Raw genomic sequence first — 14,628 nt, 5'->3', positions numbered from 1 at the left:
GGTTTTACAGCAGAGAGCATAACCCTGTTGATATCTGATTGGTGGTTTTACAGCAGAGAGCATAACCCTGTTGATATCTGATTGGTGGTTTTACAGCAGAGAGCATAACCCTGTTGATATCTAATTGGTGGTTATACAGCAGTGAGCATAACCCTGTTGATATCTAATTGGTGGTTTTACAGCAGAGAGCATAACCCTGTTGATATCTAATTGGTGGTTTTACAGCAGAGAGCATAACCCTGTTGATATCTAATTGGTGGTTATACAGCAGTGAGCATAACCCTGTTGATATCTAATTGGTGGTTATAAATGTAAATGTATACAGCAGAGAGCATAACCCTGTTGATATCTAATTGGTGGTTATACAGCAGAGAGCATAACCCTGTTGATATCTGATTGGTGGTTTTACAGCAGAGAGCATAACCCTGTTGATATCTATTTGGTGGTTTTACAGCAGAGAGCATAACCCTGTTGATATCTAATTGGTGGTTTTACAGCAGAGAGCATAACCCTGTTGATATCTAATTTGTGGTTTTACAGCAGAGAGCAAAACCCTGTTGATATCTGAGTGGTGGTTTTACAGCAGAGAGCATAACCCTGTTGATATCTGGTTGGTGGTTTTACAGCAGAGACCATAACCCTGTTGATATCTAATTGGTGGTTATACAGCAGAGAGCATAACCCTGTTGATATCTAATTGGTGGTTTTACAGCAGAGAGCATAACCCTGTTGATATCTAATTGGTGGTTATACAGCAGTGAGCATAACCCTGTTGATATCTAATTGGTGGTTATACAGCAGAGAGCATAACCCTGTTGATATCTAATTGGTGGTTTTACAGCAGAGAGCATAACCCTGTTGATATCTAATTGGTGGTTATACAGCAGTGAGCATAACCCTGTTGATATCTAATTGGTGGTTATACAGCAGAGAGCATAACCCTGTTGATATCTAATTGGTGGTTTTACAGCAGAGAGCATAACCCTGGGGATATCTAATTGGTGGTTTTACAGCAGAGAGCATAACCCTGTTGATATCGAATTGGTGGTTATACAGCAGAGAGCATAACCCTGTTGATATCTAATTGGTGGTTATACAGCAGAGAGCATAACCCTGTTGATATCTAATTGGTGGTTATACAGCAGAGAGCATAACCCTGTTGATATCTAATTGGTGGTTATACAGCAGAGAGCATAACCCTGTTTATATCTAATTGGTGGTTATACAGCAGAGAGCATAACCCTGTTGATATCTAATTGGTGGTTATACAGCAGAGAGCATAACCCTGTTGATATCTAATTGGTGGTTATAAATGTAAATGTATACAGCAGAGAGCATAACCCTGTTGATATCTAATTGGTGGTTATTCAGCAGAGAGCATAACCCTGTTGATATCTAATTGGTGGTTTTACAGCAGAGAGCATAACCCTGTTGATATCTGATTGGTGGTTTTACAGCAGAGAGTATAATCCTGTTGATATCTGATTGGTGGTTTTACAGCAGAGAGCATAACCCTGTTGATATCTAATTGGTGGTTATACAGCAGTGAGCATAACCCTGTTGATATCTAATTGGTGGTTTTACAGCAGAGAGCATAACCCTGTTGATATCTAATTGGTGGTTTTACAGCAGAGAGCATAACCCTGTTGATATCTAATTGGTGGTTATACAGCAGTGAGCATAACCCTGTTGATATCTAATTGGTGGTTATACAGCAGAGAGCATAACCCTGTTGATATCTGATTGGTGGTTTTACAGCAGAGAGCATAACCCTGTTGATATCTGATTGGTGGTTATACAGCAGTGAGCATAACCCTGTTGATATCTAATTGGTGGTTATACAGCAGAGAGCATAACCCTGTTGATATCTAATTGGTGGTTATACAGCAGAGAGCATAACCCTGTTGATATCTAATTGGTGGTTATACAGCAGAGAGCATAACCCTGTTGATATCTAATTGGTGGTTTTACAGCAGAGAGCATAACCCTGTTGATATCTAATTGGTGGTTATACAGCAGTGAGCATAACCCTGTTGATATCTAATTGGTGGTTATACAGCAGAGAGCATAACCCTGTTGATATCTAATTGGTGGTTATACAGCAGAGAGCATAACCCTGTTGATATCTAATTGGTGGTTATACAGCAGAGAGCATAACCATGTTGATATCTGATTGGTGGTTTTACAGCAGAGAGCATAACCCTGTTGATATCTAATTGGTGGTTTTACAGCAGAGAGCATAACCCTGTTGATATCTAATTGGTGGTTTTACAGCAGAGAGCATAACCCTGTTGATATCTAATTGGTGGTTTTACAGCGGAGAGCATAACCCTGTTGATATCTAATTTGTGGTTTTAAAGCAGAGAGCATAACCCTGTTGATATATGAGTGGTGGTTTTACAGCAGAGAGCATAACCCTGTTGATATCTGATTGGTGGTTTTACAGCAGAGACCATAACCCTGTTGATATCTAATTGGTGGTTATATAGCAGAGAGCATAACCCTGTTGATATCTAATTGGTGGTTTTACAGCAGAGAGCATAACCCTGTTGATATCTAATTGGTGGTTATACAGCAGTGAGCATAACCCTGTTGATATCTAATTGGTGGTTATACAGCAGAGAGCATAACCCTGTTGATATCTAATTGGTGGTTTTACAGCAGAGAGCATAACCCTGTTGATATCTAATTGGTGGTTATACAGCAGAGAGCATAACCCTGTTGATATCTAATTGGTGGTTATACAGCAGAGAGCATAACCCTGTTGATATCTAATTGGTGGTTATACAGCAGTGCAGCAACGTGTCATTTTACTATCATATGTTGAACAATGTTGAACATACTTTTACTGTCTGTCTATAATGCTGAACTGTGGCCCTTCACACCTATGTACGATACCAAGACTTGTCTGTCTGTCCCAGGTCAGGTCAGGTCCCTTTCTAATCTCACACATGTAGCCCACACGAACACCTGTTTATACAAACCTATCTGTTTACTAACACTGTGTGTGAACCAGTAAGCATTGCTCTCTAGATGTTGACACATTTATGGCCTTGAATAGACCCACAATGATCTGATCGCTGCTCAGACACTTTACCTGCTGCTGATGAAGAAGTTGTGTTTAAGGGTTTCCTATTGAAGTCAGCAGACCACAAGGGAGCCCTGTTCAAGAAGGGCAGCTCAATCAATGGTAAATATGAAGTAACTCATTTAATTCCATTCCATATACAGAGGTTTGTTCATATAAACAGAGAGTTTCTTACCGTAACCTGCAGAATATTGCCTGATAGATGACAGAACCTGCTGCTCTGCTTCAGCCTCTGAGTACTGCTGCTGTGGGATACACTCAGACTCCTCTCTCTCTCTCTCTCTGTCTGTCTCACTCTCTCTCACACACACGCTCTTTCGCTCTCACACGTTTTCTCGGACTCTCTGTGTTTTTGTTGTAATAATGTTGAGTGATGATGCCTGTCGGAGGGAGGGAGACCACACAGTAACATCAATAAAGTTCTTTACAGTAAATTGATGATGACCTCAGCATCTGTTATTATAGCAGATAATCCCATGTCAATAATCTCCTGCAAAACCCACTTCTAGAGAGGAAGAATGAAAAGACAAGATGTCCAGTGTGTGAGGGCATCATCAATTTACTGTAAAGATCTTTATGGATGTCCCCTCCCTCCCTTTGCCAGCCAGTCAACCAGTCAACCAGTCAAGCAGCCAGTCAGTCAGCCAGCCAGCCAGTCAGTCAGTCTGTCAAGCAGCCAGTCAGTCAGTCAGTCTGTCAAGCAGTCAGTCAGTCAGTCAGTCTGTCAAGCAGCCAGTCAGTTTCTTCACACCATATGGTAATGTATTAAGCCAGATTAACCCGTTTCTTCATTCTGTCTGTCTGTCTGTCTGTCTATTGAACCGACGTCATCCATGAAACTCGAAACTGCATCTGCCCACTCAGAAAAATCCTAGGCATTAGTTATGGTAGTTAACTTGTTCACGCTACCAGGTTCCCCAAGGGCCCCCCCCCCCACGCTCAACTCAAAAGATGGCGCACAGAATGCAAAAATATTCTTAGAAATATTTAACCTCCACACATTAACAAGTCCAATAGCTCAAATGAAAGATAAACACCTTGTTCATCTACCCAGTGAGTCAGATTTCTAAAATGTTTTACGGCGAAAACATAGCACATATTTATGTCAAACCACCACCAAAGACACAGCCGATATATAGCCATTTTGTCGAACAAAAGATGCAATCACGAACGCAGGATTAAAAGAAAAATAATTCACTAACCTTCAGATGACAGTAATAGGACATGTTACACAGTACATTTATGTTTTTTTCAATAATATGCTATTTCTATCCATAAATCACCGTTTACATTGACGCCATGTTCAGAAAATGCTAAAAAAAATGTCAGGAGAAATTATATATAACTCCGCCAGATAACAGCAATACACATCATAAACTTTGACTAAATATACATGTTCTACATATAGTTAGAAAGATACAATGCTTCTTAATGCAATCGCTTTGTCACATTTCTTTTTAACTTTACAGAAATCGTTCATTTTTCAATAATCTGAGATGGCGCTCAGACATAAGCAATATTTCTCCGCTATGTTGGAGTCAACAGAAACACAAAATTACAACATAAATATTCCCTTACCTTTGATGGTCTTCGATCATAATGTAGTGGAAGAAGTCATACTTACCCAAAACATTGTTTGGTTTCAATTCGTGTGTCTTTGTATTAGCATATGCTGCAAGTTCCAGCTGAAATACTACCAAAAATTACTTCTGGTCACGAACAGTTGCGCATCAAATCTTAAATTACATATTATATGTCGACTAAACTGGTCAAACTAAGTGCAGAATCAAGCTTTAGGATGTTCTAAACGTACAAAACTATTATCTAATCTCTCGGACGAACGTGCTTCTTGGCAGGCTATCTGGAACAAAGGAACGTGTCTCCAAGAAGCGCGCTCCCGTAACCTTGAATTTTCTCGCGACACTCAGTCTTTTTTCCACTCAAAACACGCGGGATTTGCACAATTAAACGGTGTACTGTATGAGGACTTCTAGTGGAAGACATAAAAAGTGTCTCCAGATCCATAGCTGGTTGGGAAGGGTGGGAACGATGACATCAAAGTTGCCCCAAGTTTGAGGCTCCCAAAAATAGTTTGGGAGATTGCCTGCCCTGTGAGTTCTGCTATACTTACAGACATAATTCAAACGGTTTTAGAAGCTTTAGAGTGTTTTCGATCAAATAATTATTATATGCATATAATAGCAATTCTGGACAGATTTTTTTTCAGTTTACTATGGGCACGCAATTCCTCCAAAGGGGGCAGTATTCTGCCTATCCTTAACTGGTTTTAACATGTCTCAGGTGTGTTCTCAGCTCCACTGCCACCACATCACCCCCTGGTAACTCTACTGGCACCACATCATCCCCTGGTAACTCTACTGGCACCACATCACCCCCTGGTAACTCTACTGGCACCACATCACCTGGTAACTCTACTGGCACCACATCACCCCCTGGTAACTCCACTGGCAACACATTACCCCCTGGTAACTCTACTGACACCACATTACCCCCTGGTAACTCTACTGACACCACATTACCCCCTGGTAACTCTACTGACACCACATTACCCCCTGGTAACTCTACTGGCACCACATTACCCCCTGGTAACTGTACTAGCACCACATTACCCCTGGTAGCTCCACTGACATCACATTACCCCTGGTAGTTCCACTGCCACCACATTACCCCTGGTAGTTCCACTGCCACCACATTACCCCTGGTAGTTCCACTGACACCACATTACCCCTGGTAGTTCCACTGACACCACATTACCCCTGGTAGTTCCACTGCCACCACATTACCCCTGGTAGTTCCACTGCCACCACATTACCCCTGGTAGTTCCACTGCCACCACATTACCCCTGGTAGTTCCACTGACACCACATTACCCCTGGTAGTTCCACTGACACCACATTACCCATGGTAGTTCCACTGCCACCACATTACCCCTGGTAGTTCCACTGACACCACATTACCCCTGGTAGTTCCACTGCCACCACATTACCCCTGGTTAGTTCCAATGCCACCACATTACCCCTGGTAGTTCCACTGCCACCACATTACCCCTGGTAGTTCCACTGCCACCACATTACCCCTGGTAGTTCCACTGCCACCACATTACCCCTGGTACTTCCACTGACACCACATTACCCCTGGTAGTTCCACTGACACCACATTACCCATGGTAGTTCCAATGCCACCACATTACCCCTGGTAGTTCCACTGCCACCACATTACCCCTGGTAGCTACAATGCCACCACATTACCCCCTGTTAGCTCCACTGCTACCACATTAGCCCCTGGTAGCTACACTGCTACCACATTACCCCCTTGTAGCTACACTGCTACCACATTACCTCCTGGTAGCTACACTGCCACCACATTACCCCCTGATATCTCCACTGGCACCACATTACCTCTGGTAGCTCAATTTCCATCATATTACCCCCTGATATCTCCACTGGCACCACATAACCTCCTGCCATCACATTACCTCCTGGTAGCACCACATTACCTCCTGGTAGCACCACATTACTCACTGATAGCACCACATTACCCCCTGGTAGCACCACATTACCTCCTGGTAGCTCCACTGGCACCACGTTACCCCCTGGTAGCTTCACTGGCACCACATTACCTCCTGGTAGCTCCAATGGCACCATATTACCTCCTGGTGGCTCCACTGGCACCACATTACCTCCTGGTAGCTCCACTAGCAACATTACCTCCTGGTAGCTCCACATTACCTCCTGGTAGCTCCACATTACCTCTTTGTAGCGCCACTGGCACGACATTACCTCCTGGTAGCGCCACTGGCACCACGTTACCTCCTGGTAGCCCCACATTACCCCCTGGTAGCACCACATTACCTCCTTGTAGCTCCACTGGCACCACATTACCTCCTGCCACCACATTACCCCCTGATATCTCCACTGGCACCACATTATCTCCTGCCACCACATTACCCCCTGATATCTCCACTGGCACCACATTACCTCTGGTAGCTCAATTTCCATCATATTACCCCCTGATATCTCCACTGGCACCACATTACCCCCTGGTAGCTCCACTGGCACCACATTACCTCCTGGTAGCTCCAATGGCACCATATTAAATCAAATTTTTCAAATTAAATTTATTTATATAGCCCTTCGTACATCAGCTGATATCTCAAAGTGCTGTACAGAAACCCAGCCTAAAACCCCAAACAGCAAACAATGCAGGTGTAAAAGCACGGTGGCTAGGAAAAACTCCCTAGAAAGGCCAAAACCTAGGAAGAAACCTAGAGAGGAACCGGGCTATGTGGGGTGGCCAGTCCTCTTCTGGCTGTGCCGGGTAGAGATTATAACAGAACATGACCAAGATGTTCAAATGTTCATAAATGACCAGCATGGTCGAATAATAATAAGGCAGAACAGTTGAAACTGGAGCAGCAGCACAGTCAGGTGGACTGGGGACAGCAAGGAGCCATCATGTCAGGTAGTCCTGGGGCACGGTCCTAGGGCTCAGGTCCTCCGAGAGAGAGAAAGAAAGAGAGAATTAGAGAGAGCATATGTGGGGTGGCCAGTCCTCTTCTGGCTGTGCCGGGTGGAGATTATAACAGAACGTGGCCAAGATGTTCAAATGTTCATAAATGACCAGCATGGTTGAATAATAGTAAGGCAGAACAGTTGAAACTGGAGCAGGAGCATGGCCAGGTGGACTGGGGACAGCAAGGAGTCATCATGTCAGGTAGTCCTGGGGCACGGTCCTAGGGCTCAGGTCAGTTGAAACTGGAGCAGCAGCATGGCCAGGTGGACTGGGGACAGCAAGGAGTCATCATGTCAGGTAGTCCTGGGGCATGGTCCTAGGGCTGGAGCAGGTCCAGGTGGACTGGGGACAGCAAGGAGTCATCATGTCAGGTAGTCCTGGGGCATGGTCCTAGGGCTCAGGTCCTCCGAGAGAGAAAGAAAGAAGGAGAGAATTAGAGAACGCACACTTAGATTCACACAAGACACCGAATAGGACAGGAGAAGTACTCCAGATATAACAAACTGACCCTAGCCCCCCGACACAAACTACTGCAGCATAAATACTGGAGGCTGAGACAGGAGGGGACAGGAGACACTGTGGCCCCATCCGAGGACACCCCCGGACAGGGCCAAACAGGAAGGATATAACCCCACCCACTTTGCCAAAGCACAGCCCCCACACCACTAGAGGGATATCTTCAACCACCAACTTACCATCCTGAGACAAGGCTGAGTATAGCCCACAAAGATCTCCGCCACGGCACAGCCCAAGTGGGGGAGGGGGGGGGGCGCCAACCCAGACAGGATGACCACAACAGTGAATCAACCCACTCAGGTGACGCACCTCCTGCAGGGACGGCATGAGAGAGCCCCAGTAAGCCAGTGACTCAGGCCCTGTAATAGGGTTAGAGGCAGAGAATCCCAGTGGAAAGAGGGGAACCGGCCAGGCAGAGACAGCAAGGGCGGTTCGTTGCTCCAGAGCCTTCCCGTTCACCTTCCCACTCCTGGGCCAGACTACACTCAATCATATGACCCACTGAAGAGATGAGTCTTCAGTAAAGACTTAAAGGTTGAGACCGAGTTTGCTTCTCTGACATGGGTAGGCAGACCGTTCCATAAAAATGGAGCTCTATAGGAGAAAGCCCTGCCTCCAGCTGTTTGCTTAGAAATTCTAGGGACAATTAGGAGGCCTGCGTCTTGTGACCGTAGCGTACGTGTAGGTATGTACGGCAGGACCAAATCAGAGAGATAGGTAGGAGCAAGCCCATGTAATGCTTTGTAGGTTAGCAGTAAAACCTTAAAATCAGCCCTTGCTTTGACAGGAAGCCAGTGTAGAGAGGCTAGCACTGGAGTAATATGATCACATTTTTTGGTTCTAGTCAGGATTCTAGCAGCCGTATTTAGCACTAACTGAAGTTTATTTAGTGCTTTATCTGGGTAGCCGGAAAGTAGAGCATTGCAGTAGTCTAACCTAGAAGTGACAAAAGCATGGATTAATTTTTCTGCATAATTTTTGGACAGAAAGTTTCTGATTTTTGCAATATTACGGAGATGGAAAAAAGCTGTCTTCGAAATGGTCTTGATATGTTCTTCAAAAGAGAGATCAGGGTCCAGAGTAACGCCGAGGTCCTTCACAGTTTTATTTGAGACGACTGAACAACCATTAAGATTAATTGTCAGATTCAACAGAAGATCTCTTTGTTTCTTGGGACCTAGAACAAGCATCTCTGTTTTGTCCGAGTTTAATAGTAGAAAGTTTGCAGCCATCCACTTCCTTATGTCTGAAACACATGCTTCTAGCGAGGGCAATTTTGGAGCTTCACCATGTTTCATTGAAATGTACAGCTGTGTGTCATCTGCATAGCAGTGAAAGTTAACATTATGTTTTCGAATAACATCCCCAAGAGATAAAATGTATAGTGAAAACAATAGTGGTCCTAAAATGGAACCTTGAGGAGCACCGAAATGTACAGTTGATTTGTCAGAGGACAAACCATTCACAGAGACAAACTGATATCTTTCCGACAGATAAGATCTAAACCAGGCCAGAACATGTCCGTGTAGACCAATTTGGGTTTCCAATCTTTCCAAAAGAATGTGGTGATCGATGGTATCAAAAGCAGCACTAAGGTCTAGGAGCACGAGGACAGATGCAGAGCCTCGGTCCGATGCCATTAAAATGTCATTTACCACCTTCACAAGTGCCGTCTCAGTGCTATGATGGGGTCTAAAACCAGACTGAAGCATTTCGTATACATTGTTTGTCATCAGGAAAGCAGTGAGTTGCTGCGCAACAGCCTTCTCTAAAATGTTTGAGAGGAATGGAAGATTCGATATAGGCCGATAGTTTTTTATATTTTCTGGGTCAAGGTTTGGCTTTTTCAAGAGAGGCTTTATTACTGCCACTTTTAGTGAGTTTGGTACACATCCAGTGGATAGAGAGCCATTTATTATGTCCAACATAGGAGGGCCAAGCACAGGAAGCAGCTCTTTCAGTAGTTTAGTTGGAATAGGGTCCAGTATGCAGCTTGAAGGTTTAGAGGCCATGATTATTTTCATCATTGTGTCAAGAGATATAGTACTAAAACACTTGAGCGTCTCTCTTGATCCTAGGTCCTGGCAGAGTTGTGCAGACTCAGGACAACTGAGGTTTGGAGGAATACGCAGGTTTAAAGAGGATTCCGTAATTTGCTTTCTAATAATCATAATCTTTTCCTCAAAGAAGTTAATGAATTTATCACTGCTAAAGTGAAAGTCATCCTCTCTTGGGGAATGCTGCTTTTTAGTTAGCTTTGCGACAGTATCAAAAAGGAATTTCGGATTGTTCTTATTTTCCTCAATTAAGTTAGAAAAATAGGATGATCGAGCAGCAGTAAGGGCTCATTACCTCCTTGTAGCTCCACTGGCACCACATTACCTCCTGGTAGCGCCACATTACCTCCTGGTAGCTCCACTGACACCACATTACCTCCTGGTATCGCCACGTTACACCCTGGTAGCACCACATTACCCCCTGGTAGCACCACGTTACCCCCTGGTAGCACCACATTACCCCCTGGTAGCACCACATTACCCCCTGGTAGCACCACGTTACCCCCTGGTAGCACCACATTACCCCCTGGTAGCACCACATTACCCCCTGGTAGCACCACATTACCCCCTGGTAGTACCACTGGCACCACGTTACCCCCTGGCAGCACCATGTTACCCCCTGGTAGCACCACATTACCCCCTGGTAGCACCACTGGCACCACGTTACCCCCTGGTAGCACCACGTTACCCCCTGGTAGCACCACGTTACCCCCTGGTAGCACCACATTACCCCCTGGTAGCACCATATTACCTCCTGGTAGCTCCACTGGCACCACATTTGGCAGAGGGGTGAGAACACCAAACATCCAGATCAGATATGGGACATAACCTCATATTGTGTTCTCATGAGTAGGTCTTTGGCATGTTGCCCTGTATGTACTCCACTTAACTTAACTACTCTACAGAGGCAATGCAGTAAATACATAAAATATTTAACTGCGAAATCTGTCCAGTCAAAGATACATTTTTTATTCTGATTGTCTGGCTTGTTTTTATGTCAGGAAACTAAATACCAACAGGACATTACAACAGATTGGCAGTTTTTGCCCTTTGCAGCACAGTAAGGTTGTTGACATGGTGTTCTGCTCAGCCGGTATTTATCCTACTTAGCTTCTGACCTGGTCCGGGTACAACACAACCTTCTGACCTGGGCTGGGATTCAAGTGGTTAGAAGGACATTTCCTCTTAATGAGTTGCTGTGTGTTGGCTAGAGTACTTAGAGGATGTTAGGTCATGGAGTAGCAGATACAGAGGAAATGAGAAACCAGTTTTCTGTTGTGGAAAGTGATAATTCAGTTACAACTCAGTCTTACAGAGAGACAACTGTTATACAGTTATACATCCCAGGGAGGGGGAGGTAGGGACAGAGAGCCTTAACACTCAGGCTGACTGGCACCCAGGACCAACAGCAACATTACAGTAATGAGCATTATGATACAAACATCATTAGTGTATAAGTGGTTTACTCCATCGGAAGACAGTGTGTGGTTATAGGTCTCAGTGGATCTCTAGCAATGGGGAGATTCTCAATTTTACAAAAGTACATCCTCTCCTCTCTCCTCCCTGACCCAGAAATGTGGTCAAATGGTTGAGGAGAGATTCAATTAGTTAGTAGGCGAATCGAGGAGTGTTCTCACCTCCTCCCGCTAAGGAAGCATATCAGTATCCTAGAGTCCTTCACGTAAGAGTTTTTTAAAAACCCCTATGAATCAACTGTTGTGTACTTGGAAAAGAAAAGCATGTACACTACCGTTCAAAAGTTTGGGGTCATGTAGAAATGTCCGTGTTTTTGTCCATAAAAATAACATCAAATTGATCAGAAATACAGTGTAGACATTGTTAATGTTGTAAATGACTATTGTAGATGTTTTATCTATGTAATATCTACATAGGCGTACAGATGCTCATTATCAGCAACCATCACTCCTGTGTTCCAATGTCATGATCTGTTAGCTAATCCAAGTGTATCATTTTAAAAGGCTCATTGATCATTAGAAAACCTTTTTGCAATTATGTTAGCACAGCTGAAAACTCAGTCTATTCTTGTTCTGAGAAATGAAGGCTATTCCATGCGAGAAATTGCCAAGAAACTGAAGATGTCGTACAACGCTGTGTACTATTCCCTTCACAGAACCGCACAAACTGGCTTTAACCAGAATAGAAAGAGGAATGGGAGGCCCCGGTGCACATCTGAGCAAGAGGACAAGTACATTAGAGTCTAGTTTCAGAAACAGACACCTCACAAGTCCTCAACTGGCAGCTTCATTAAATAGTATGCTCAAAACACCAGTCTCAAAGTCAACAGTGAAGAGGCGACTCCGGTATGCTGGCCTTCTAGGCAGAGTTCCTCTGTCCAGTGTCGGTGTTCTTTTGTCCATCGAAAAAAAAAAAATTTGGCCAGTCAGACATATCTCATTCTTTACAACTCTGCCTAGAAGGTCAGCATCCCGGAGACGCCTCTTTGCTCTTGACGTTGAGACTAGTGTTTTGTTGGGTATTATTTAATGATGCTGCCAGTTGAGGGCTTGTGAGGCATCTGTTTCTCAAACTAAACACTAATGTTTCAGAAGAAAGTTCTTTGTTTCTTGCCATTTTTAACCTGTCGACCCCACAAATGCTGCAGATACTCAACTAGTATAAAGAAGGACAGTTTTATTGCTTCTTTAATCAGAACAACAGTTTTCAGCTGTGCTAACATAATTGCAAAAAGGTTTTCTAATGATCAGTTAGCCTTTTAAAATGATAAACTTGGATTAGCTAACACAACTAATATTGGAAGAGATGAGTGATGGTTTCTGATAATGGGCCTCTGTATGTCTATGTAGATATTCCATAATACATCTGCCATTTCCAGCTACAATAGTTATTTACAACATTAACAATGTCTACACTGTATTTCTGATCAATTTGATGTTATTTTAATGGATAATATATTTTTTTAATTATTTCAAAAACAAGGACAGTTCTAAGTGACCCCAAACTTTTGAACGGTAGTGTACCTATTAAAACAATAGGCTAATCTTTGTATGGTGATCATGTCTAGCACAGTTCATGTCTAGCTACATTTATTTTGATTTTACACATTTATTTTGGGATGCCATCTTTGTAAACGTAATTAACATGATGATGCACGAGAGGAGATTCTAATTTCATCCCCATTTCCTCTCCTCCCTACTTCTCCTCGGTTACCTTTGACCTTTTTCAAAAGGAGTGGAGGATGGACGACGGAGGACGTGAGCAAACCCATTTAAGAATCTTCCATGGTTATGGGGATCTGATAGAGGGTTGAAGTGTGTGGTAATGAGTTTGACTCCCAATTCTATGGTTTAGTGTTGCCCCATCTCTTTATGACATTGTTTATCTACCACTTTACCACTGAATATGACCAAGCCTCTTCTAGGATTCAGTATGATTTGCGTTAGTTAAATATGTTATAGCGTGCTTGACATTAAAAGGTAATAGCCGATTGAGCTGACCTCCACAATGTTTATCGTGAATGCAATCTCCACGAACGTCAGGGAAAATGTCTTTGTGCTATGAATTGAATGCCAGTCCAAGCCTCTTTTTCTTCATGTTCAGACCAGACCATCTGGTCACTAAAGAGCATTGTTTACTGGAAGTCATTATGATTCTCCTGAAAATCTTTGTTGTCATTCCAGTAGATCTCGGAGCTTTCCTCCATATCATTCCCTGCATGAATAGAGTTGTAGCTTTCTGGTCTCTCCTCCCCATCACTGCTTGCATGAATAAAGCTGTAGCTCTCTGGTCTTTCCTCCCCATCACTGCCTGTTAGGAGAAAGTTGTTGCTCTCTGGTCTCTCCTAAAAATCACACCATGTTAGGATAGAGCTGTAGCTCTCTGGTCTCTCCTAAAAATCACACCATGTTAGGATAGAGCTGTAGCTCTCTGGTCTGTCCTCCCCATCACTCCTTGTTAGGATAGAGCTCTATTAATGAGTCAAAAACATTACTGTCTAAAGTCAACAGCAGAATATGACTGTATATAGACACACAACAGCAGAATATGACTCTATATAGACAGCAGAATATGACTGTATATAGACAGCAGAATATGACTGTATATAGACAGCAGAATATGACTGTATATAGACAACATCACAATATCACAATATTACTGTCACGCCCTGGCCTTAGTATTTTGTGTTTTCTTTATTATTTTGGTCAGGCCAGAGTGTGACATGGGTTTTTATGTGGTGTGTTTTGTCTAGGGTTTTTTTGTAGGTAATGGGATTGTGGTTAGTGGAGTTGTCTAGGAATGTCTATGGTAGCCTAGAGTTGTTCTCAATCAGAGGCAGGTGTTTATCGTTGTCTCTGATTGGGAACCATATTTAGGCAGCCATATTCTTTGAGTGTTTCGTGGGTGATTGTTCCTGTCTCTGTGGTTGTTGTCACAAGATAGGCTCAGTCACTTTGG

At 43.5% G+C, this 14,628-nt stretch overlaps 1 protein-coding gene across 1 annotated transcript in view; it reads right to left on the bottom strand.

Annotated features, from left to right (window-relative positions):
* Positions 1-3,970, bottom strand: part of LOC118382620 (cysteinyl leukotriene receptor 1-like) — a 32,704-nt gene extending 28,734 nt beyond the window's left edge. Inside the window, exons 1-2 of the mRNA XM_052517662.1 lie at positions 3,264-3,970; positions 3,098-3,162 (exon numbers count right to left, since the gene is read on the bottom strand). The gene's annotated coding sequence lies outside the window, so the exon portion shown is untranslated. The remainder of the gene's footprint in view (positions 1-3,097; positions 3,163-3,263) is intronic.
* Positions 3,971-14,628: the final 10,658 nt, after the last annotated feature.

The sequence above is a fragment of the Oncorhynchus keta genome, unplaced genomic scaffold (assembly GCF_023373465.1).
Source record: "Oncorhynchus keta strain PuntledgeMale-10-30-2019 unplaced genomic scaffold, Oket_V2 Un_scaffold_9322_pilon_pilon, whole genome shotgun sequence".
Classification (NCBI taxonomy): Eukaryota; Metazoa; Chordata; class Actinopteri; order Salmoniformes; family Salmonidae; genus Oncorhynchus; species Oncorhynchus keta.
Note: the sequence above shows the minus strand (reverse complement) of the source record. Positions and strands in the feature narration are given on the sequence as shown.